This window comes from Ambystoma mexicanum, chromosome 2q (assembly GCF_040938575.1).
Source record: "Ambystoma mexicanum isolate Mex_15411 chromosome 2q, UKY_AmexF1_1, whole genome shotgun sequence".
In the NCBI taxonomy this organism is placed as follows: domain Eukaryota; kingdom Metazoa; phylum Chordata; class Amphibia; order Caudata; family Ambystomatidae; genus Ambystoma; species Ambystoma mexicanum.
In genome coordinates this window covers 345,538,566-345,561,487 of record NC_090924.1, presented here as the reverse complement: position 1 = coordinate 345,561,487, position 22,922 = coordinate 345,538,566, and the positions used below count along the sequence as shown (strand labels likewise).

At 46.8% G+C, this 22,922-nt stretch overlaps 1 protein-coding gene across 1 annotated transcript in view; it reads right to left on the bottom strand.

Annotated features, from left to right (window-relative positions):
• The window catches only part of TEX47 (testis expressed 47), a 937,506-nt gene that overhangs the window by 473,608 nt on the left and 440,976 nt on the right, over positions 1-22,922 (bottom strand). The gene's annotated exons all lie outside the window — the stretch shown is intronic.

The following is a 22,922-nucleotide window of genomic DNA, read 5'->3' as shown; positions in this document are numbered from 1 at the left end:
TCATACATCATCCTTGGCAGCAGCCTGGGTGTCAGAGTGCTCCATACTCCGTAGAACATAGTCTGACAATGGCCAAGTCGTAGCTTCTTTACAGCTGCCAAACAATGGAAGGCATATTAGGTAGTAGGGACGCAAAGTTCAAGCATTGTCAGATATCACCTTTTGGACATGATATCCAAAGCCATTGTTGATTCTTTGAGGTCCATCTGGGGCTGGTCGCCTCGATGATTACATTCAGGGAGGCTTTCAACGTTCATATAATGGACATATGTATAGCAAAACAAGTAGGGCTTTTAGAGAATATTCACAAAAGACTGAACAGACTCAAAAAGGAGATATGGACGTTACAAAAGTGTGCCGAACTCTTGAGATACAAACCAACAAACTTGAGTTGCATGAAAAACTTAGACACGTCTCAGAAACTACAGATGCAGAGAGTAAATATTTGAATAAAGCCAGGGCTGCGGGACGTTATGGTGAAACCTATAGGCTGAGTAGGGGCCCTGACCTTTCTTGCCAATCAAGAAAGAGGGAGTTGATATATTAATGGGATAATAAACGCAAATCGGGACTACATCACAGATCACATAAAAAACTAAAGGCCTGATTCAGAGAAATGTTTGATCAAATTACTCGAACTCGCATTCGAACAGATAAACCGCCAAGGGCCCGAGGGTGGAGGGGCGTAGGGCGCCAATCTCAAAAGACTATGGCCCTCATTACGACCCTGGCGGAAAGTAACTGACCTGACCGCCATAGCGTAAATAGCGTTTCCGCCATGGCACGACGGAGTAAAGTGCGGCTAATTCTGACCCATCGGGCACGAGCACTACGCCATGGCGGAAGTGCAAAGTCCGCGATGGCGGAAATGTCCCCAAAACGCCCCTCACCGCCGTCGTACGGCGCCCTAGGTGCAATTCCGCCACCCATCATAGCGGTCACCGTAATGAGCGGCAATCGCAAAATACGGTGACCGTAAATATACGGAAACGGAAGTAAAAACATGGTCCCGGAACGGGAAACAGCACGCCGTACACCTATAAAATCAGAATCCCAACACAACCATTAAAAATCCTACCCTGAGACACATCCCAACCCGTTATCCACCCTAGTGAAAACAATAAAAATGGGAAAAGTAGCGAAAAAAGCGTGCAACCGCAAGCGGCAGGTCCACTTCTCCCATGAGGAACTCACCTTGCTCACAGAGACCCTCCAGGAGAATGCTGCCGTCGTCTTCTCGACGCAAATGACCAGGACGGCACTTGCGAACAAGAAGGCCATATGGGCCCTGGTGGCAAAGCGGGTAATTGCGGTGGGGACCGCACCCCGCAACCCACAGCAATGCAGAAAGCGATGGGACGACTTGCGGATACGCGTACGGAGCATACTATCAGCCAACCGTAACATTGCCACAGCTACCGGGGGAGGATCGGAATCCCCCATCAAGTTGACCCCCTGGGAAGAAATCTGTGCCTCCACCATTGGAATGGAGAGTATAGAGGGAGTCGGAGGGATGGAGAAAGGAGTGCAGACATCCGAAGAATCAGGTAGGTGGGCCAAATAAAACAATGCTAAATCCACAATGTCCAATCATGTGAAGTACCATGTGTCCACATAGTGCAACAGAAACACATGTCCAGGAGAACGTCCACATACATTGGCCTGATAGCGCACTTTAAAAGTCACAATAAATACATAAATAATTAAAAATCCTAAAAACACCCTCTACACGTGCAGCATGCACACCCTAACTGCAGGCTGCAAAACAACTGCATCCTCAATCCACACAAAAATGAAACCACCTCCAAGGCCCTGACCCAAATCACCCTCAGGTACCACCCCAATGCATGTGATACATTGCCATTCCAATTTCCACAGACCCATTAATAACGCTCGCCCTCCTTTACTCCACCACAGGGTCCGATTCAAACGACGAGCTCCAGGACACCCCTACCAGCACACCTGCAAAGAGGGCCAAGACCAATGGCCAAAGACCCTCCACCTCAGCTGCACGGATCAAGACACGGCAGCAGCACAAATCAAGTGGCAGCACACAGGAGGGGACTTCAATAGGCACCCCAGCAGCCAGCATGCCCACAACAGCAGCACCACAGGTCCCCCCAATGGATGCCACAGAAGGCACTGCTTCTGGTGGCAGCAGCACCATAGGTGACACTGCATTAATGGCAGCATGCTCCGACACAGAAAACGGTGCTGTCGATGTAGGATCCATCCATGACCTGTCTCAATCCCCCTGTTTGTTTCATCCCGTACACCATGAGGATACCACGCAGGGGCACCCACAAGACGACGACTGGCCATCCCCCACAAGCCCTGTGGCAAGGCAACATGAGGTGATCAGCCCCTCTGTGACACCACCGCAAATGGGCATGGCCCAGCAGAGGCAACAGTCCCTCGACCAGGTGATCGTGCAACAGCAGCAACTGGCCACGCTCCTCAAGGAGCATGCTGATGAATGTGGGGGTACTAAGGCAGCCATAGAAACATCTACTGAGACACTTAGGGCAGAAATGGAGAGAAGTACAGAGACACTAAGGGCACAAATGGAGAGAAGCACCGAGAGCCTGAGGGTACAAATGGAGAGAAGCACCGAGAGCCTGAGGGGGGAACTGCATGCGACGTCCAAAGACGTATGTGCTGAACTTGCCGCTGTGCGCCGTGTGCTCACTGAGCTCTCACAAACCCTTAGGGACATGCATGGACGTGAGCAGACAGAGACATCATCCGTTGCAAGTTCCGTCCAGGGCAGCCCCCAACGTAGATCTGGGAGGAACCTGCGCTCCACAGGCAGGGGTGCCCCTGATACCCGGAGAGGGGGCTTGCAATAGCGTCTGCCCACTGACAATGAGCATCTTTGGACACTGGTGTTCGGGGGGGAGGTAGGAGGGTGGAGGGGGTGTGTTGGGCTTTCTTGGGTGGCGGGTCGATGGGGTGTGTAACATAATTTCACATATGCTATAAACATTTCACAATCATCCAATGAGATGTGTGGACATTGATCTTTGTGTACGAGGCCTTTATAGGCGTACAGTCCATATTGTGCATGTTCCAGACACACACAGTGCCACAAGTCCCGTGTCCATGTATCAGCCACCAGGCGTGAGTGCTAGAAGCATGAATCTATGATAATCTGACGAATTTCACGGCCCTCCTGTGCCTCGCGGACTCCTTGAGGTGCTGCCACATCCCCACCCTCATCATGACCATCTTCAGGTGCTTGCAGTTCTGCGTCAGGGGGCATGGGCACATTTCTACGTACGCACATGTTGTGTAGCATGACACATGCCATGACCATCTTTGCAACCTTCTCATGGCGGTACAGGAGTGCCCTGCCAGACCTGCTGAGGCAGCGGAAACGACCCTTCAGTAGGCCGAATGCCTGTTCTATGACTACACGGGTACGTGAGTGGGCATGGTTGTAGTCCTCCTCATGCTGGTTCTGTGGGTTCCGGAGTGGTGTAAGGAGCCATCTCTTCAGTGGATACCCGGCATCACCTGTATGTGGACAATAAAGGATGTTTGTGGAATGACATTGCTACGTACGCATCCCCCCCCCCTTCCTGCCAGGTCATTGCCGCATCACATACCCCACATTATCATGCATGAAATGAGTCTCACCGAGTAGCCAGGATCTGTTCCCTGCGTGTCGCTCCATGTAGCGTGGTATTGTAGAGTTCCTCAAGACCATAGAATCATGGGTTGATCCAGGAAATCGGGCACAACAATGTGTAATGATCCTGTTGGAGTCACACACCATTTGTACATTAAGAGAATGATATTGTTTTCGGTTGCGGTACTGGACCTCCATGGCATGTGGGACAACCAATTCCACACGGGTGCAGTCGATGGCACCAATGCAACCCGGTATGCCGGCAAGTGCATGGAATCCCACTTTTGTGTTCGTAATTTCCTGCTCTGAGCGTGGTAGAGAGATGTAGTCGTCTGCGTGCTTCAGGAGGGCATCGAGCACTTGCAATAGTGTCCGTGACAACAGTGGCTGTGAAATGCCATGCAACTGTCCGACTGTGTGCTGGTAGGTGCCTGTGGCCAGGAAGTGTAGTACAGACACCACCTTCAGTAGGGGTGGGATGGCGGTTGGGCTATCTATCATGCTGACAAGGTCAGCGTGTGTCATGTCCACAATGGCGGTTATGGTGTCCCGGTCCAAACGGTAGAGGGTGTGGATCTGCTCATCAGTGAGGTTGAACGGATGAGCTCGGAGGCGTGGGATTGCGGGCTGCCTGCGTGGTGGTAGTGGCTGTGCTGGTGGGCCTTGCTGGCCCTGCCTTGCCCTCCTCCTCCTCCTGCGTCTCCTCTGTGCGGCCGGTTGTTGTAGTAGTTGGTGTTCGTCTTCTTCTTGAAGTTGGAGTACTTGCAGTGCTATCAGGTCCCCCAGGGCCAACATCGCTAGTCCTGCCGGTAGCATTTTGGAGTGGGTGTGGTTGTGGGAGGGGGTTGGGTGTGCAATTTATGTGTTTTCAGGCAGTATAGCCTCCACCTGTGGTGATTCATTCCACCTGTGCAAGCTGCAATCCCCTTTGGGCGAGCACGTCCCGCACACAACACTGCAATTTGACGCATGGCATCTTGCTATTACAATCATGTATTTAATCCCGATGGCAGTGAAATATTGGTTCATATGTTCATTCTGCTATGGTCCCATTGTTTCACATACTATCTTTACAGTCGCGAACAAACTTGTAAAGGGTCAGTGGAATGTAGTACTCGATTAACGGTGGACCCTCATGCAGCACTGTACCGAGGTTCACCGACGGGCGGGGCGTCCCATTTGTGAGTGAAGCCAGTTGCCATTTTCACACACTGCCGCACTACATGGATGAATTTGTGATTTCAAGCGGTCACAGATGCCTTTTCGACGTGATGTTGCAAATGAGGAATTCGAAGGACAGCGCTTTCGGTTTTCAGCTAGCGGCGAGGAGACGCCCACAGGTCTGACTGCAGACATAAAGTTCTATTGTTTAATGTCCTTCGGACAGGGGCCATGGCGAGAATGCAATGATTGATATGAATAGTATGGGATGCGCAATAGCGTAGTGGACGATAAGGCCGGACGTTCCCAAATACATGTTACTTCACAACACTGGAATTCCGGGCTGGAGCACAGTGGATTTTGCAGACTGCATTACGCACAGACTCAATGGAAATTTCACATGTTATGTGAGTAAATAATCAGGCGTTTTCATACCGGGATGAGGGAATGATGTATGGATGCATGGACAGATGATTTAATAGAGAGTTTGCCATGTACATGGCTTTTTGGAATCTATCCACTTCCCCTGCGCTATGTGATGCAGGGCTGCCATAGTGGGACCATCGTCTATCTGCCCTTGTTGAACCCTCCCTGTCTCGACGCGCCTTCAAACACTTGTGTCTATGCACGTTACTAATCCCATCTAATGGATTCTGTTTTAACAGACGCATGCACACAAAGACTCGTTTGTAATAGTGTTTTCACCTCGATTTATATAGTTATGATTCGCAAGTGATTTTTGGGTGGGAATAATCCTTTTGAGTGGGCTAGCATGCATATGGCTGTAGATTTAGTGTGATCATTGAAGTGAGTAATTCAAATGAAGTTCTGATGCCCATACTATTCTTTTTCATTTCATTTGGGTGACAGGTATCTCCTCCCCTTTTGCCGCTGCCATCTGTATGCCACTCCTGCAGATGGCTTTTACTCCCGACACCTGCTGCTTCGTGTTAATCAGTGGAGCACCATTACGATCTTATGGGACGATCGCCAATGGGCCACATGCCCTTACGCAGTACTAGTGGCTAGGAGCAACATATCGACCTTTCAGCTGGACTAGTGCCTACCTAATGGGACGGCCCTGCGGTTCTAGGCGCTTCCATGTTGCCTTTTTGAACGTGAATGTAGCCCCTGTGTACCATGAAGGTACAGGGCGTCACACAAGAAGAAGCTGGTCATTTATTGCGGATGCAGCCCACAATAATGAAATATATTTTGGAGTTCATGACCTAATAGCTGTATGGGCTTGGTGATTTTGTTGTGCATTAAATTTCTATTCTGATATTAACCGTGTAGCGTTATTCTTTGCAAGTAATGTAGCATATTCCTATTTGTGGAGCGATGTATTGTGAGAAGATCTGCATTGGGTTCCGGCTTCTGAGTATAGTTGCGTGGTACTGTACTGGCCGCGTTTGCCAACGAAGCCCAGTAAGGTCAGGAATAGGGGCTGCCATTATGACTGTTTTGATGATGTCATGCTCAGGGGCGGGGGATTAGCTTTTGTGTAACAGATGCCGGTCAGCCAGGTGGATTGGTGGAATGATGTGATTATCAGAATATGGCTGGTCACAGGTGCCTGTGTTTGCGTGCGTTTCTTGGAGGGAGACTGAGGTCATGTCCATTGGAATAGCTTCTGTATTCGTGCCATCTGTGCCCTGCAGCTCCCATTGGCCCCTCTTGAGATGAGCCTGGCTGCTCAGTCACTCTGCCAACTTGTGTGGTACATGCTTATGCTTATGCTGATGGTTGGTTTGTTTACTGGCAAGAGTACAGGGCTGGTGCAGTCTCCCTCAGGATACTGCTTTGAATGTTGCCTTGCACTGGTGTCAAGCGATGGGGGGCCTGTTGTTGTTTTGTCTCATATTTCAGTTCATGTTGCTGTACTTGAACCTTCACATGCCTGTGCTGCATCAGTACGGCAATGGTGACATGGCAAATATGGATGGCCACTCACAAGGCACTTGGAGCCCCTACATTCATTTGTTCGTTGGCATGCATGGGTGACTTGTACATTTCACTGGTTGCATTGTATGACTTCATTGCACCTACGAGGAGTTGTGCAATGTGGCCAGGGAGTGGTGTACAGGCACTCAGTAGGGCCATTTACGGTTGGTTCGCGATGCCGTACTTCTCACCATGGCGGAATGGTACTTTCCGCCATGCTTGATGGCGTTAGGTAAATGTCCGCTAGGGTCAGAATTCGCGTACCGTTGCGCCATGGTGGTAATTACGGTTTTGCATGGCGCGCGTGCGCGTACTTGGTGCAGTTAGCGTTGGCGTTCACTACGGTGTCGCTAATGGCATCGTACTTTACGGTGACGGGTCATAATCGCACCGAGCGCTATTCGATGGCGGTATTGCATTTCCGCCATCGTTTTTCCATTTCCGCCAGGGTCGTAATGAGGGCCTATGTCTTGGTTCCTTGCTCTTGTATACCAGCCACGGCTACGTACCAGTAAAGGTGGAAGGTTTATATAGATGGTGAAGTTTTAGCTTTTTCTTTCGGCTGAAAAATTTTGATAAAACTTATTGTAAATAAGTAAAAGTTCAAAAAATAAAATAAAAAAATGTTTGATAATGGCGCAATCTCATAGGAAAATGCACTGTGAATCAGGACCTTTTGTTTGAGAACTTTTATCAGAGCATCTACACATCTGGGTTGTCCTGCTCAGAGGGAGGCGGGTCCTTCTATGTGGAGTAAATTGATTAAAGGACATTTATACTTGATGTTATTATAGCACTAGACACTAGTGAGGAAATCAAAAGGTTTTAAAAGTAATGCCCAATAATACAATGCTCGGTCCCGATGGGCTTCCCGCAGATTTTGATACAGTAATTCAGGTTCTCTGGCTCCTCACCTTTTAAACTTATATCTATTGGCTTTTAAACTGGAATATCTACCGACATTAATAAGGGAGGCTGACATATTGCTAATGTTGAAGCTTGGTAAAACACGGACGAAATGCAGCTCAAATCGCCCGTTACCCATATGTTAAACGCAGACTATACAATACGCACCAAAATACTTGCAAACTGATTATTGCCACACATGCATCATATGATTCATTGTGATCAATCTGGATTTATACCCGGCTGCTCCGCACAATTAATTTGTGTCGTCTATTTGTTATCATAGATGGACTGCACCGTTCTTGCAGTCAAGTGGCAGCTTTTTTAAATGATGAAAAAGGACTTGGAGTCTGTGGAATGGGTCTTTATATGGAAGATACTCAAGAAATATGACCCAGGTTCCAGCATTATTGGGGGAATAATACTATTACATACGCAGCCAATAGCCTGAGAGAATACAAAGCTAGATAAATCGCAAATGATTATACCTTCTACCTGACCCCCATTATATTTGTGTGTACGTTCGCGCCACTCTTGCAAAAATATCCTGAGAGCAGGGTTTGGATGCCTGAACACCTGTCACTGATATCACTATATACAGATGATATTGTCTTATTTAGCTCTGATCCACATGCCAATCTTCATCGAATTATATCAGACATTATACCGTACAAGAGGTATACAGACCAGTCAATAAAAGGGAGCAAGTCAGAACGCCAGTTAATACCGGAAGCGGGACAATCCTCCTTGCATAGCGACTTTTAAGTGGGGCCCCGACCCAATGCAATACTTAGGAGTCCAAATCACCGCACATAAAGAGTAATTGATTCATCATAATTATGGCCATGAGGAAGAGGAAGCTCCACCGACCCACCGTCCTCGAGCAGCCTCAAGAAGAGGATGAGGGTCTAACTGACATGTTTGACCCGGAGACAATAAGGCACCCCAGATCCACTGATTGGGAGCCGTCGCCCAGAGTGGCGCAGTACATGACTCGGCACATGAGAGAACCATTGGACAGGGAAGTCCGGTCCAGAATGAGGGCACGGTGCCCTAGGCTGAATTGCCAGGCAAAGTCACTGACACCCCAGATCTAGATCCAAAGATGGTGACTTTTATCACCAAAGCATCAAAGGACATTATGAAAGGAGTTGACTGAGCGTAGCGGGGATGCCAAGATAAACACTTAGATATCGCAGGCCCGCTCGTGAAAATTATGGACCTAGCCGAAAAGGCCTTGGACACGGGCATGCCAGTGGATGCTCGAGCCCTGGGAAGCTGGGCTCAACGGGCTGTCTGCCTGTTAGGAAACGTGAATTGCGTTCTGTCTGCAGAGAGAAGGAGAAGTGTACTATTACAAATAGACAACAAGCTTAGCGACCTAGCCTCATATGTGGCGGGAGAGGGCGCAAAAAGCTGACTGTTTGGGGATGACTTGGCCAAGGAAATGGTGCAATTCATTGGGACATACTCCGCCCTAGAGAAGGAGCAAAGCTCCATTAGAAGGATATTCCCTGGCGGGTTTTCGCAGGGACCGGGCGGTAAAGGGGCCGGACGTCTGGCCGCTTTGGCTCACAGAGGAGGCCCCAGGGCACAGTACTGGGAAAGTCGTCAGCAAGACACCTTCTTCGGCCAGAGCCCGTTTCCCCAGGAATCGCAGAGGGAGAGGTTCCTAGAGGCAGCAAGGTACACCAGGCAGTAAGTACCCTAAAAGCGACTGCCCTGAGGGTAGGAGGCAGGACGCTTTTGTTTTTGCATGCATGGAGCAATTTGTCCGACGATGCATGGGTTCTGCAAGCGCTTTCAGGTATGCGACTAGAATTTGTAGGCAACCCCTCACAAGCGAGAGAACCACTGCCGATGTTCATGCCCCAGGAGGAGCAACAGCTGCCCTTTGCTGAATTGCGCAGTCTAGCATAGAAAGGGGCGATAGTGCGGGAAGTGCAGGTAGATCAAGGGTTCCTTGGCAAAATGTTCCTGGTGCACAAGGGAGAGAAGGTCAGGCCGGTAATAAACTTGAAGAGTCTGAACGAGTGGATTACGTACCGGCACTTCAAGATGGAAGGGATACACCTTCTGCAAGATTTACTCAGGACGTGGGACTGGCTCGTCCAATTAGACTTGAAAGATGCCTATCTTAACATTCTGATAGCGGTAGAACATCGGAAATACCTCCAATTTCAGAGGGGTGTGGAGATCTGGAGGTTCACGTACCTCCCTTTTGGCCTAGCGTCTCTATCATGGGCTTTTACAAAAATTATGCCTCCAGTAGCGGAAGCCATCCGGGAGAGAGGGATCAGGATAATAGTCTATCTAGATGATATCCTCATCCTGGGATAGAGTGCCGGCGACCTGCGAGAGCAATATGTTCCTGGTGCACAAGGGAGAGAAGGTCAGGCCGGTAATAAACTTGAAGAGTCTGAACGAGTGGATTACGTACCGGCACTTCAAGATGGAAGGGATACACCTTCTGCAAGATTTACTCAGGACGTGGGACTGGCTCGTCCAATTAGACTTGAAAGATGCCTATCTTAACATTCTGATAGCGGTAGAACATCGGAAATACCTCCAATTTCAGAGGGGCGTGGAGATCTGGAGGTTCATGTACCTCCCTTTTGGCCTAGCGTCTCTATCATGGGCTTTTACAAAAATTATGCCTCCAGTAGCGGCAGCCATCCGGGAGAGAGGGATCAGGATAATAGTCTATCTAGATGATATCCTCATCCTGGTATAGAGTGCCGGCGACCTGCGAGAGCAAGCTGTGTCTGTATGCAGCCTAATATCCTCCTTCGGCTTCGGTAAACACAGAAAAGTCAGACCTGCGACCTGCGCAGAGGATAGAGTTCCTAGGGTTCGTCGTAGATACCAAGAAGGCCTCTCTGGAATTGCTGACTCAAAAGATAAAGGCCATAAAGAAGTAACTGAGAGCAGTAATGGCGAGAGAGGTTATTTCGCTACGCAATCTAGCCCTGATAGTGGGTCTCCTCGCGGCCTCGGTCCAAGCGATATTCCCTGGACCACTACACTACAGGGCTCTTCAGAGATTGAAGATCAGGCCCCTCAGTTGGGGCCTAGGATACCATCAATTACTCACCCTAGATCAGGAAGCTCTTACAGAGCTGCATTGGTGGCTCCAAAACATGGAAGCCTGGAATGGCAGGCCAATCTTCGAGGATACCCCAGACCACGGGATAGAGTCAGACGTGAGCAGAGCAGGCTGGGGGGCGCAATGCGGGAATTTGGAAACCGGAGGGAAATGGTCCGAAGAAGAACTTTGCTTCCATTGTTAATTTGCATACTAAAGTAACTTTGGGTCTCACCCTAAGTTACTAGGGGAATCCAGACGTGGACCCCTTGCTCACTATTCTTAGAGAGGCATAGATCCACCCTACTGATGAGGTCCAACCAGACCGAAACACGTGTCTGGGGTTTCTGTTGGTACTCTTGTTCAGAGGAGAATTGCCTAGCATTTTGGTGCTGGACTGCCCCAGGGCAGGACAAAGACTGATATGTTTGGGATATTTCTTCTCTGTGAAAGATAGTGAGCTAAAGACTCTGGGTAAGTCTCTCGTAACCAGGACTAATGTCTGGCAGAGGGACTCCCAGGACCCCCATTGTTAATTTGCATACTAAAGTAACTTTGGGTCTCACCCTAAATTACTAGGGGAATCCAGATGTGGACCCCTTGCTCACTATTCTTAGAGAGGCATAGATCCACCCTACTGAGGTCGAACCAGACCGAAACACGTGTCTGGGGTTTCTGTTGGTACTCTTGTTCAGAGGAGAATTGCCTAGCATTTCGGTGCTGGACTGCCCCAGGGCAGGACAAAGACTGATATGTTTGGGATATTTCTTCACTGTGAAAGATAGTGAGCTAAAGACTCTGGGTAAGTCTCTCATAACCAGGACTAATGTCTGGCAGAGGGACTCCCAGGACCCCCCTTGTTAATTTGCATACTAAAGTAACTTTGGGTCTCACCCTAAGTTACTAGGGGAATCCAGACGTTGACCCCTTGCTCACTATTCTTAGAGAGGCATAGATCCACCCTACTGATGAGGTCCAACCAGACCGAAACATGTTTCTGGGGTTTCTGTTGGTACTCTTGTTCAGAGGAGAATTGCCTAGCATTTCGGTGCTGGACCGCCCCAGGGCAGGACAAAGACTGATATGTTTGGGATATTTCTTCTCTGTGAAAGATAGTGAGCTAAAGACTCTGGGTAAGTCTCTCATAACCAGGACTAATGTCTGGCAGAGGGACTCCCAGGACCCCCCTTGTTAATTTGCATACTAAAGTAACTTTGGGTCTCACCCTAAGTTACTAGGGGAATCCAGACGTGGACCCCTTGCTCACTATTCTTAGAGAGGCACAGATCCACCCTACTGATGAGGTCCAACCAGACCGAAACACGTGTCTGGGGTTTCTGTTGGTACTCTTGTTCAGCGGAGAATTGCCTAGCATTTTGGTGCTGGACTGCCCCAGGGCAGGACAAAGACTGATATGTTTGGGATATTTCTTCTCTGTGAAAGATAGTGAGCTAAAGACTCTGGGTAAGTCTCTCGTAACCAGGACTAATGTCTGGCAGAGGGACTCCCAGGACCCCCCTTGTTAATTTGCATACTAAAGTAACTTTGGGTCTCACCCTAAGTTACTAGGGGAATCCAGACGTGGACCCCTTGCTCACTATTCTTAGAGAGGCACAGATCCACCCTACTGATGAGGTCCAACCAGACCGAAACATGTGTCTGGGGTTTCTGTTGGTACTCTTGTTCAGAGGAGAATTGCCTAGCATTTCGGTGCTGGACTGCCCCAGGGCAGGACAAAGACTGATATGTTTGGGATATTTCTTCTCTGTGAAAGATAGTGAGCTAAAGACTCTGGATAAGTCTCTCGTAACCAGGACTAATGTCTGGCAGAGGGACTCCCAGGACCCCCCTTGTTAATTTGCATACTAAAGTAACTTTGGGTCTCACCCTAAGTTACTAGGGAAATCCAGACGTGGACCCCTTGCTTACTATTCTTAGAGAGGCACAGATCCACCCTATTGATGAGGTCCAACCAGACCGAAACACGTGTCTGGGGTTTCTGTTGGTACTCTTGTTCAGAGGAGAATTGCCTAGCATTTCAGTGCTGGACTGCCCCAGGGCAGGACAAAGACTGATATGTTTGGGATATTTCTTCTCTGTGAAAGATAGTGAGCTAAAGACTCTGGGTAAGTCTCTCGTAACCAGGACTAATGTCTGGCAGAGGGACTCCCAGGACCCCCTTGCTAATTCAGATAGGAAAATGCCAGCATGACTTGCAGGCCAGTCTGGCTCTTTTTCGGGATTGAAAACATCATGGTGTAGAAATCATTGCCCCTCTCTGAAAGGGAACCTTTTTGCACTACTTGGTCTTGAATAAGATGTGCAATCTCTCAGAGCATGGGTAGCAGTAAATCTTCAGGAGAATGTGAGAAAGCAGTGCTTGAGGTGGAAGGGGAAGTCAAAACCAAGTGGAAACCACTGACAGAAGCCATGGGTCTCTGAAGAGGGGGCACCATTGTCCCATGTGCCGAGCCAGTCAGCCCCCTACCAGTTTACTGTGGACCCGGATGCCAACTTAATTGTTTTTGGGGTCTAAAATTGGTGAGGAGGAAGGAGGCGAGAAAAATCCTTTTCAGTTTTACCCTGATGCTTCCCGCCTGTGCATACTGAGTGATCTGTCACTCCTTTCCTGAAGCAGCCAAATTACATCAACCCTCGTTCTGCTCTGGCATGAGACTGAGTGAAAGATTTCATTTTGGGTTTTGACAAATTGCCAGCAATTTGGCAGTTTGGTAGCTGGCTTTTTTTTGTCAGTTCTTGGACGGTAGACAGACGGAACAAGATGGTGCCCTTAAAGGGCAAATCTAAAATATGTTCCTGGACATCCGTATTGAATTTGGTTGCAGACATCCATGCTGCACAGCACATATCCATGCCCACACTGATGACTTGACTGGCTGTATCGATATGTGCCACAGAAGATTCCCGAAGGCCCTATGCTATCAATCTGGCTTCCCCAAGTTCAGCTTGGAAAGCCGCTTGACTGTCAGCTGTGAGGTCTGGTAAGAAATCTGCTATTTCTTGCTTTGGTTGGAAGCTGCCAAATTAGCATCTGCACTGGCCTGCCTGCGATGAAGGCCTGCATTCAGATACATCTTTTCTTCATATGCCTCTAAAGGTCTGTCTTCCTTAGATAGAAATGAAGTAGAAGACAATGTAGTCAACGATGTTGCAGCCATGGGCTAAGAATACAAAGACGCTGCTGCCACTACTGGAGAATGCAGTTGTGGGTGATCTGACATTAGCCCCCGGCACGGGAGAACCAGCCAATCAGGTGGCTAGAAACACGGGCTGAAACCTACAATCTCAACCCACCTTCCAAGCTGCCTGATGGCTGGTTCTCTTGGCCGCCATCTTCCCCCCACCCTCCAACCCCTTATATATTTTTTTGTTTTTCCTTTTCCCACCCCGGTCCCACCCCCACTTACCTGTTTGTTGCGGTGGCGCATGCTGTCATCGCAGCTTCCCACCTTCTCCGGCTGCTATGGAAAGGGAAGCAGGACTTCCCTTTCTATTGCAGCCATCTTAGCACAGTATTTTCATCATCAGTGTCTAACTATCGCATGTCTGATATGACAGGTGACTGGTCCCCTTGTGGGGTCGAAGAAGGAGGCATTGGGCCCGGTTTTACCAGATTATCCAGAAGACCCACTTGCTCCTGCAGACATTGACGTGGAATGGGATCAGGCGGCTGCTGCGGAAGTAGCCGGGCCACAGGCACTGTGGGTAACATGCGCAGCAGTACTGGAGTTGGCTGAGATAGAGGTTCTGTCTGCATATGAGGAACAACTTCCTTAACTAGGTTCCAAGGATGCCAGTCTTCTGCTGTGGCCTTCCTAACCCCCTTTAATCTATCAAAAAACCTCACTTAACATGCAGACTGAAATGACTGCTGTAGGTGCCCATGTAGTAGAGGGAGGCCTGTGCACGCTTTGCCTGGACTGATATATACATGCCTCACAGTGCATCAGAGAGGATTATGATGATGGTTAAGATGTGCACCACAGTGACCAATCCACCGTTGGAGAAAGGTCCTGCCAAGGAGGCAGTTGTTGTTTGTGTGACCTTTATCATTGATTGTGCAGCCAATTCAGATGGGTAAGAACCACAAGAATAGTGGGCATCCTCCACAGCTACTGATGCAAAGATGTCGGAATGCCCTGCCACCATTTTGTTTGTAGGGAACGCTGGTTTGCCTTGATGTAATTTTGATTACGCTGTCTGGTTCACAAGGAATGGCTGGGAAATTAGAGTCTGGTGCCAAGAATTAAATTAGAGTCCTCTGGAAGCCCTCGAGCGGTTGCTCAGTGCTACTGGTGACCTTGGAGTAACCCGGGTAGGCTTGCTGATCTCGATCCTTGATGCGTATAGGTGCCCCTCAGGCCTAGGCAAAGCACAATGGCTGTGGAGTCCCTCAGATGGTCGTCTGGTTACAGGTCCCTGTGGCCGATTGGAGCCTGAACCAGAAGAGTCTGCAGTCCCTTCAGCGTGAATGCTGGTAGCTTGTTGAGCCTTGGAACAGACCCCATAGCAAGGATACACTAGATGCTTCCTAACAGAGAAACTACCCACAAAGGAGTCCCCCTGTCAGAGTGCTTTAGAAAAAATAGGACTTATTTTGCCCTGCTTTGTTCAGTTTTGGCTTGCTTCGCACAAAGGTCTTCAAATGATCTAGAGGGGATCCTGAGAGAATCTTGCACCACCTGGAAAGATGTGTTTTAGTTATTGAAGAGTCAGGGCGTTGCACATTGTGCAGGAGTCCCACCGCCGGGGGTCGGATCCAAGCACTGTAGGCAGAGTGGGTGAGGATCCGATGCTGGGAAGGAGCGCTCGCAGAACACTACTGGAGCTGCACACACCTGACATAAACCGGGGGAGCGAGGTTGTAGAGGGCAGTGAAAAATGAAAAATCACACAGAGGAAAAACACGTGGAAAAGAGGACGGAGGTGAGCTGCCGGAGGGCATGGTTAGCATAGCGTGGTGACACGTGCAGCCACACCCTAACGCACTTCAAATTTAAAATGTACATTTTTGCAAGGCAAAAAGGTTCTGGCCATCCCTATGCAAGGACGCTCATACAGTATGTTATGGTTTCTTGCATTTGAATAGCGCCTCATGCCATGGTTTATGGCATCAAAGCGCTTTTACTGTCAGAGTGGCAAAGGAGGAACATGATGGAAAATGCAGTAACGGTAGGGGGGAGTAAAGTCGGGTAGATAGTTGGGATGAGGGCAGAGTTTCAGGAAGGCATGAAAAGGTGGAGGAGCTATGTGTACAATTGTACCAAATTTATTGTGGGATTCAACTGTATTAAACCATGGCCAAGAAAATGCAGCTTGCAAAGCACTTCTACTTCCTTCCTTCCCCACGAAACCTACGAAAATAGGAAGGAATACATCAGGGTTATACATGTAAAACGGTAACAGAACACTTAGATCTAGGCCAAGCGTTATTACATAATAGAGCCATTTCCAAAATACATCCATAAATAGGTAATTCACACACAAGGTGAAATTATATTTAATTAGATGAAACAAACATAGATTGCTTATAACCTCCTCTAGTGTAAACTACAGTCTACACTTGCAAGGCATAAAATAAGAATTGTTGCATAGCAATTTGCTATGCAATGCTGTAGGTTTGCTAATCGAACAGTCACTTGTGTAGCAGAGCTAGCTACTTAAGTTACCCTGTTAAAATAAAAGCACAGCTTGTCCTGCATTCCGCTCTTGCGCTCAAGGCTCCCTCCACCCTCTTTTCTCTGTTCACTGAAAGTTCAAAGGGGCTAATGGAGAGTGCAGCAGTAATCCTCTCCTCCACTCTTAAATACCAAAGGCCTGTGTGGGGCTGCTAGGCAAGACTTTCTTTTTCAAATAATTGCAAACCAGAAATAATTTTAATAAGCTAACTATATCCTGCCTTGCAAAGACCAGCATGTGTTAACTTGATAGTCATGCAATTTAATTCCCAAAAATGTAGGTTGTTACATAATGCATAATTGCAGTATTTCTAAAGTAACACACTGCATCTTCTCCATGCTTTAGAGTAAAGTGTAGGTTAGTGTATCCAAATCTCATAGTGCCAGCTATATTTCATTTTGTTGTGTAAGATGCATCATATTGACGAGTGAACACTTTTGAAAAGGTACATGATCACCCACTCAAATGCTTGTAATAGCAAACCTAGTTCTCTAACTTGCTGGTTGCATACATCTGTTCAACTGGTGCTTAACCCATTAGCTGACTGCATACACCTTGACATTCTCCCTTATCATCCGTTTGCTTTATACTGGCTATCCTGTAAGTGAGATGACCAGCAAAATACAATATTCCCCCTAGTTTGCCCAGTCCTCTGCCTGCTATGACAGCCCCGCTGTTTATTCTCTTACTTTCTTTCCTCTTAAATAATGAATACACACCTCTAGCTAGATGTTTATTCAAGGTGGTGATCAATAGTTCCATCCAGTCTGTACTTACACTGATCACTATCATACGCTGTCAAGCCTCGACAGCTCAATTTGCTCTTTGATTGCATTATATATTAGCAACTGCAGGAGAGAGCTGGCAAACCTGTTTACAGACCCTTTTTTTTATCATATCTGTTTATTTGTGTCCATTCATGCAGCTAACCTTTTACATTTTACAGACACTCATCCAGGGCTCACAAAGTCTTTTTTCCCAGTCGCTTAGTAAAGTAGATTTAATGAAGGGCGAGTACCATTTCCAAGGGATGTTTGAAACTTTGAATTAAGATTTACTTTCTTTGCAGTAAAAGTCAAATAAAAGTTTCACTGTGCATGGCTGGCCTATGTACGGCTGGCTTCTGGTGGAATGTAGTGTAGCAAACATAAAGTGGGTTTGTGTGACATGCACCATCTTACAGAACGCACACGGACGAGTACACTCTAAGTTACTCAACCTGCAGAATTTTAAAGAATTTGCAAGGCCTGATTCATCTCACTAATGTCTTACTTCAGCGTTACACAAAACTGTTGTATTGTTGCTCATTTTATGTCTTGGGTACAAATAACTTCTCGTGACGTTAAATTAGTACAACATTGCTAATCAAATGGGTTAATTTGCTAATCAACAACATTTTAAATATCAAACTCTGCTAATCAATTTTTGAAAACTAATTTATGCCTTCACTTGGTAAGCCCTGTTTTTGCATGGTTTGGGAAAATGAAAAACACATAAATACAGAGTGTAGACAGGAAAATAGAAGAGAGTATATGAGAAATAGAGGCCCTCATCACAAGTTGGGCGGAGCGGTAAAAACGCAGTGGTAATGCTATTGCCGCTGCATTACTGCTCCGTCCAACTGTGAGTTGGGCGGAAATTGGGGATTCACCTCCAGCTCTGAGCTGGGGGTAAATCCACTGACTTTCTGACCATTTTTGGCGCAATTACTGTGGCTGTATTAGCGCTGCAGTAATTGCGCCGAAAATGCCCCATTGAGTCCAATAGCGCCAAACCAAGTTGCGTTAACGCTAATTGCGTTGGGCGGAATCCCGGCAGTTTTACCACCGGCATATCACCCAACTTGTGATGATCCCCAGGTTGTGGGCGGGAGGAGGATGAGCAAAGCACGAGCAGCACAGATTGGTCATTACTGTGCTCTCCAGGAGAGGGGTGAACTTGCTGGATCATGTGGTCCTCGTCACAAAAACATTAATGCTTGATAATGCTTAGTATGAGGTATAGTACTCTCACCTGTCTCTTTCTATTTCCTTCCCATTCCCCCCTTCCTTATCTATGTCTTAGCTCTTGCACTATCTGAAATGTCGTCAGGCTGAGTACGATAGTTAATTTCACATCCTTACTGTTCATGGCCTGTAAGAATGTCATTGTATTTTCCCTTGTTCCCTCCCTTGCCTTGACGCGCTTTGAAACACATTGTGTATAAGCGCTATATAAATAAACTATCATGTCATATCATCTCATAGATATAAAAGCTCATAAGAAGTTCTTAAAAGTCGTGTCCTTCTAAGTGTCAGTGTTTAGCATTTAAGGTGGGTACTCATGGGAGGAAAGCCAAACCCCGTAATTCAAATATTATTATTTTTTTTGCAATTGTAGTTTAAAACTTTTAGAAAACATATCCTGTGTTACACATTTGTTTACAAGAGGAGTTTCACGTTCTATAGCAGCAAATCCCTTTTATCCTCCCAGCCAATACATTCCTCTAAAAATGTAACTGCCACTATAATAAAAGAAGTTTTTCCCCTTTCACCAACATGGTAAACCATTCCTCTTTTGACAAGGTTGAGACGCCTTCTAAAAAAACATTCAAAGTGTCTTGTCCTCTCTGAAGTTAAGGCTGTGCAGTATAAGAATATGTTGTGCTTTTACAAAATCCTACCGGAATCTGCCATACAACTCTTGTGTGATGTCTATAAGGAGCCCTTGTCTTCCGGTTTGTTGCCTGGTATGATGTGGCATGCTTTAATAACTGTTCTTAAGAAAAAAGACAAGTGCCCCACAAGGTGTGAAAACTATAGGCCGATCAGCCTAATTAATTGTGATTGTAAGATACTTGCGAAAATGCTGGCAATGCGAATGGAACCAGTGACTACAACTCTAGTTGACAGAAACCAGGTTGGATTTGTTACAGGTAGGGCTGTGGCTGATAATATGGGCCACCTACTGATAACTATTGAAAATGGTCATAGATAGGGATTAGCCACTGCTGCCATTTCTTTAGACGCCGAGAAGGCATTCGATAGGGTGGAGTGGGCCTTCTTATTCTCTTGCCTGAAGAGGATGCGCTTTAGTGATAAATATCAGCAGTGGGTGCAGCTTCTGTACAGGTGCCCATCAGCTAGTGTGCTCACCAATGGTCTCATTTCTGATGCATTTACACTCCACAGGGGCACGAGACAGGGTTGTCCCCTCTCCCCATTGTTGTTTATCCTGTCTATGGAACCGCTGGTGCTCTGTCTGAGAGCGGATGTGAACCATAAGCCAATAATTGGTAGTGACCGTGACAATTTGCTCCGGCTGCACGCTGAGGATCTATTGGTCGCACTCCAGGATCCTGCTAATGACATACCCCACTTGATGCATGACATTCAAGAATTCTCAGTTGTATCTGGCTACGAAATCAATTGGGGCAAATCTGAAATCCTACCACTTAATAATCTGTGTTTACATAGTTCTTGTGCACATTTCCAATTCAGGTGGTGTAGTGATCGAATCAAATATTTGGGCTTCTGGATTGTTGCGGATGTGGCGAAGTTGCCAGCGTTGAACCTTGGAATGCTCATTCACATATTACAGTCTGACATTGGCAGGTGGGGGCTTTTACATCTGTCTATGTGGGGAAAAATTAATTGCATAAAAATGAACCTGGCTCCTCGAGTGAACTATCTTCTTTCTATGTTGCCTATCATGTTGCCTATCAAGGTTCCTGGTCACATTTTCAGAGCAATAGTCAAACTTATGCAGAAATTTATTTGGAATGATAAGCCACTGAGATTAGCTATATGGAAATTGCAACTGCCATTGAAAAAGGGTGGGATAGATTTACCTAACTTCAGTGAATACCATCTTTCATTTTCAACCCGACATCTCTGTAAATTCCTTGTTCTGAATGATGACTATTCACAGTGTGTGAAGTGGGAGTGTGGTGCCGTATCCCAGGTGGAACCCAGAGCTCTGCTGACTTCAAAGAAAAACAACTCGAAGGGAGCAAATCCTTTGACCGGTTTTCTCCAGGATTGCTGGTGTGACATATCGAGGCGCATGAAGGCAGAACCCCACCTGCATTTGGATGCTCAATTTGGCTGAATCCAGCCCTGAAAAGTCAAGAGAAAGTCCTTTTCTGGCCCGAGTGGTTCCTGGTATAAAGTACCTCTGTGATCTAATAGATGGAGGAAATTGGATCCCATACGCACAGTTATGTCGAACTTACGATATGGCTGGTTGTTCATTTTCAGAGTACAGAAAATTGAAAGGCATTTTCAATGCTTGCCTTAGGGATGTTGATTTGTTGGAACCGAATGTTGCCTGGTCCATGTTGTAGTTGTGTGGAAGTGCTGCTCATCCTGCTGCTACGATGTACGGATTTCTAAAATCATTCAGGAAGGAAGATTCGAGGCTGCCAGTGATCTGGGCACATGAACTAGGAGAAGAAATTGATGATGTCTGTTGGCAGCGCTGCTGTGAGAATACCCGATTGGTAAGTCTGGACTGCGGTCTCAGAGCATCGCAAACAAAACTGCTCTTTAGGTCCTACTGGACTCCAGTCAGGCTGTTTAAGAGACAAGTCATGGATTATGAACTCTGTTGGAAGTGTAAGGGTGCTAGAGGCTCCCTCAGTCATCTGCTATAGTTTTGTCCTAAAACAAAGCAATTCTGGGAGTACTCCTGTGAGAGGTTGGGTCTGGTTTTGAGCTGTGTGATTGCCTTATCAGCTACCTTATTGATTCTAGGGGACGTGTCAGTGATTGATGATATCTCTTTTGGGCAGACGACTTGGATACTCCGTGCCAGTATGATCGCTAAAACGATGATATTGAGATCATGGAAGTCGAACAACTCCTTTAACATTGATGAATGAGTGGATGAACTTTTGACTGTTTCAACTTATAAGAGGGCAATTTACAAGAATACGGATGATATTGAGAAATTTTGGGACATTTGGAGTAGGTTCCTGGAGGTCTACGGTTGAATTTCATTTTCTATAAACAATGGGATGTCTCTGTAGCTAGAAAATGCGCTTGCTGTGTTGATTATTACTTGTAATTTATGTTCAATGTTCCATTGAATTTGCATTGATGGTTCCGTTGGCTAACCAATTGCTTTCTCGTTCTCTGTCCTTTCTTGTTTTTTTTGTTTTTTTCTTCTTCTTTCTCTTCTCTTTTACCCTTTTTGTCTTCCTCTCTTGTCTATTTCTTTCTTTTGCAGAATTCGTTTTTATATGCGCTGTTGATTGTTTGCCTAAGATATTGTATTTATGTGTTCATTAGTGATGCTTGTGTTTTGCAATGTTGGAATGCAAATTTAAAGCCAGCCAAGAATATGTGGTGTAGGTTTTCCTATGATCCTTCCTTATTACAGAATCTGCATCTCACGTCTCTAGGGCCATTCGTAGATCTTACGGCCAAAGCTTTCTTAGTGTTGTGGAGGTTGAGTCTAATCCTCATGAATTGGGACCTGTAGAAAGGGTCAGGATAGTCCTCAAGTAGTCAGGGATGATTCCCATGGCTCTTGTTTTGGTTCGTTTGAAGTGTTTCAAAACAGTTTGTATTTACTTGCTTCAACGCAGGTCACAATACAGTCGGTTTCCCACAGTTTTTGTTTGACACTGCCTGGATAAGTCAGCATGTCCTCGAGTGAAACACTGTGGTAGTCCAGCAAATCTCAGCATGTGGAATCCCATCTTGTCGCCGCATTTCCAGTCCCTGTTTCAGACTCTTGTTTTGATTAGGGCCAGGATTGGAGCAGGATCATCTTTCATGCATTTACCAAAGAATGTCAGCTTTTTCCACTATACCATTAATTTCAGTGAGGTTAACCCCAGTTCTTTTCTGATTACCTTTATTGGTACAGACTTTGGAAAGCCCAGGACATTTTCCCAAATAGCGCCCTCCAAAAACACTCATTGCTTCTTTGGGAACCATATTAACGAATCTGAACCGTAGGTCAGGGCAGAGACTGCCTTTGTCCTATAAAATTCCAAGATCGGCATCATTGAGTAGCGGGAACATTTTTGTTTCACTATGAGGGCTTGATTAGCCAGAAATGTGGCTTTTCCTTTTAGGACTGTGAGATTGTGGGCCTCAATTGTGCTGTTGCCAATTCTCATCCCAAGCAACTTAAAGGAATTTAACTCTGCAGCAAGTTAGAATTTCTTCTGTTAATAGCCCCCAGCATTTAAGCGCACTCTCAATGTGGTGTCAAGATGAAGGGTCTTCAGCTGGTCTACCAGATCTTCAGGACAGCTCCATTTCGTCAGTTTCTTTAATAACCGTTACCTGTTTATGCTGTCAAGGGCTTTGGCGAAGTCGATGAAAGCTAAATGGATTTTACAGTTAATTCTCATGGCTTTGTCCTTCAATAATGACAGCAGAAAGATTGTTGGAGTTGGCCGCAGCCCCCTGATGAAACCAGTCTGGAATGGGTTGTGTCATCCTTCTTCCTGCAACCAAATATTCAGTCTCTTTAGGAGGAATGAGGCGTACATTTTACCCT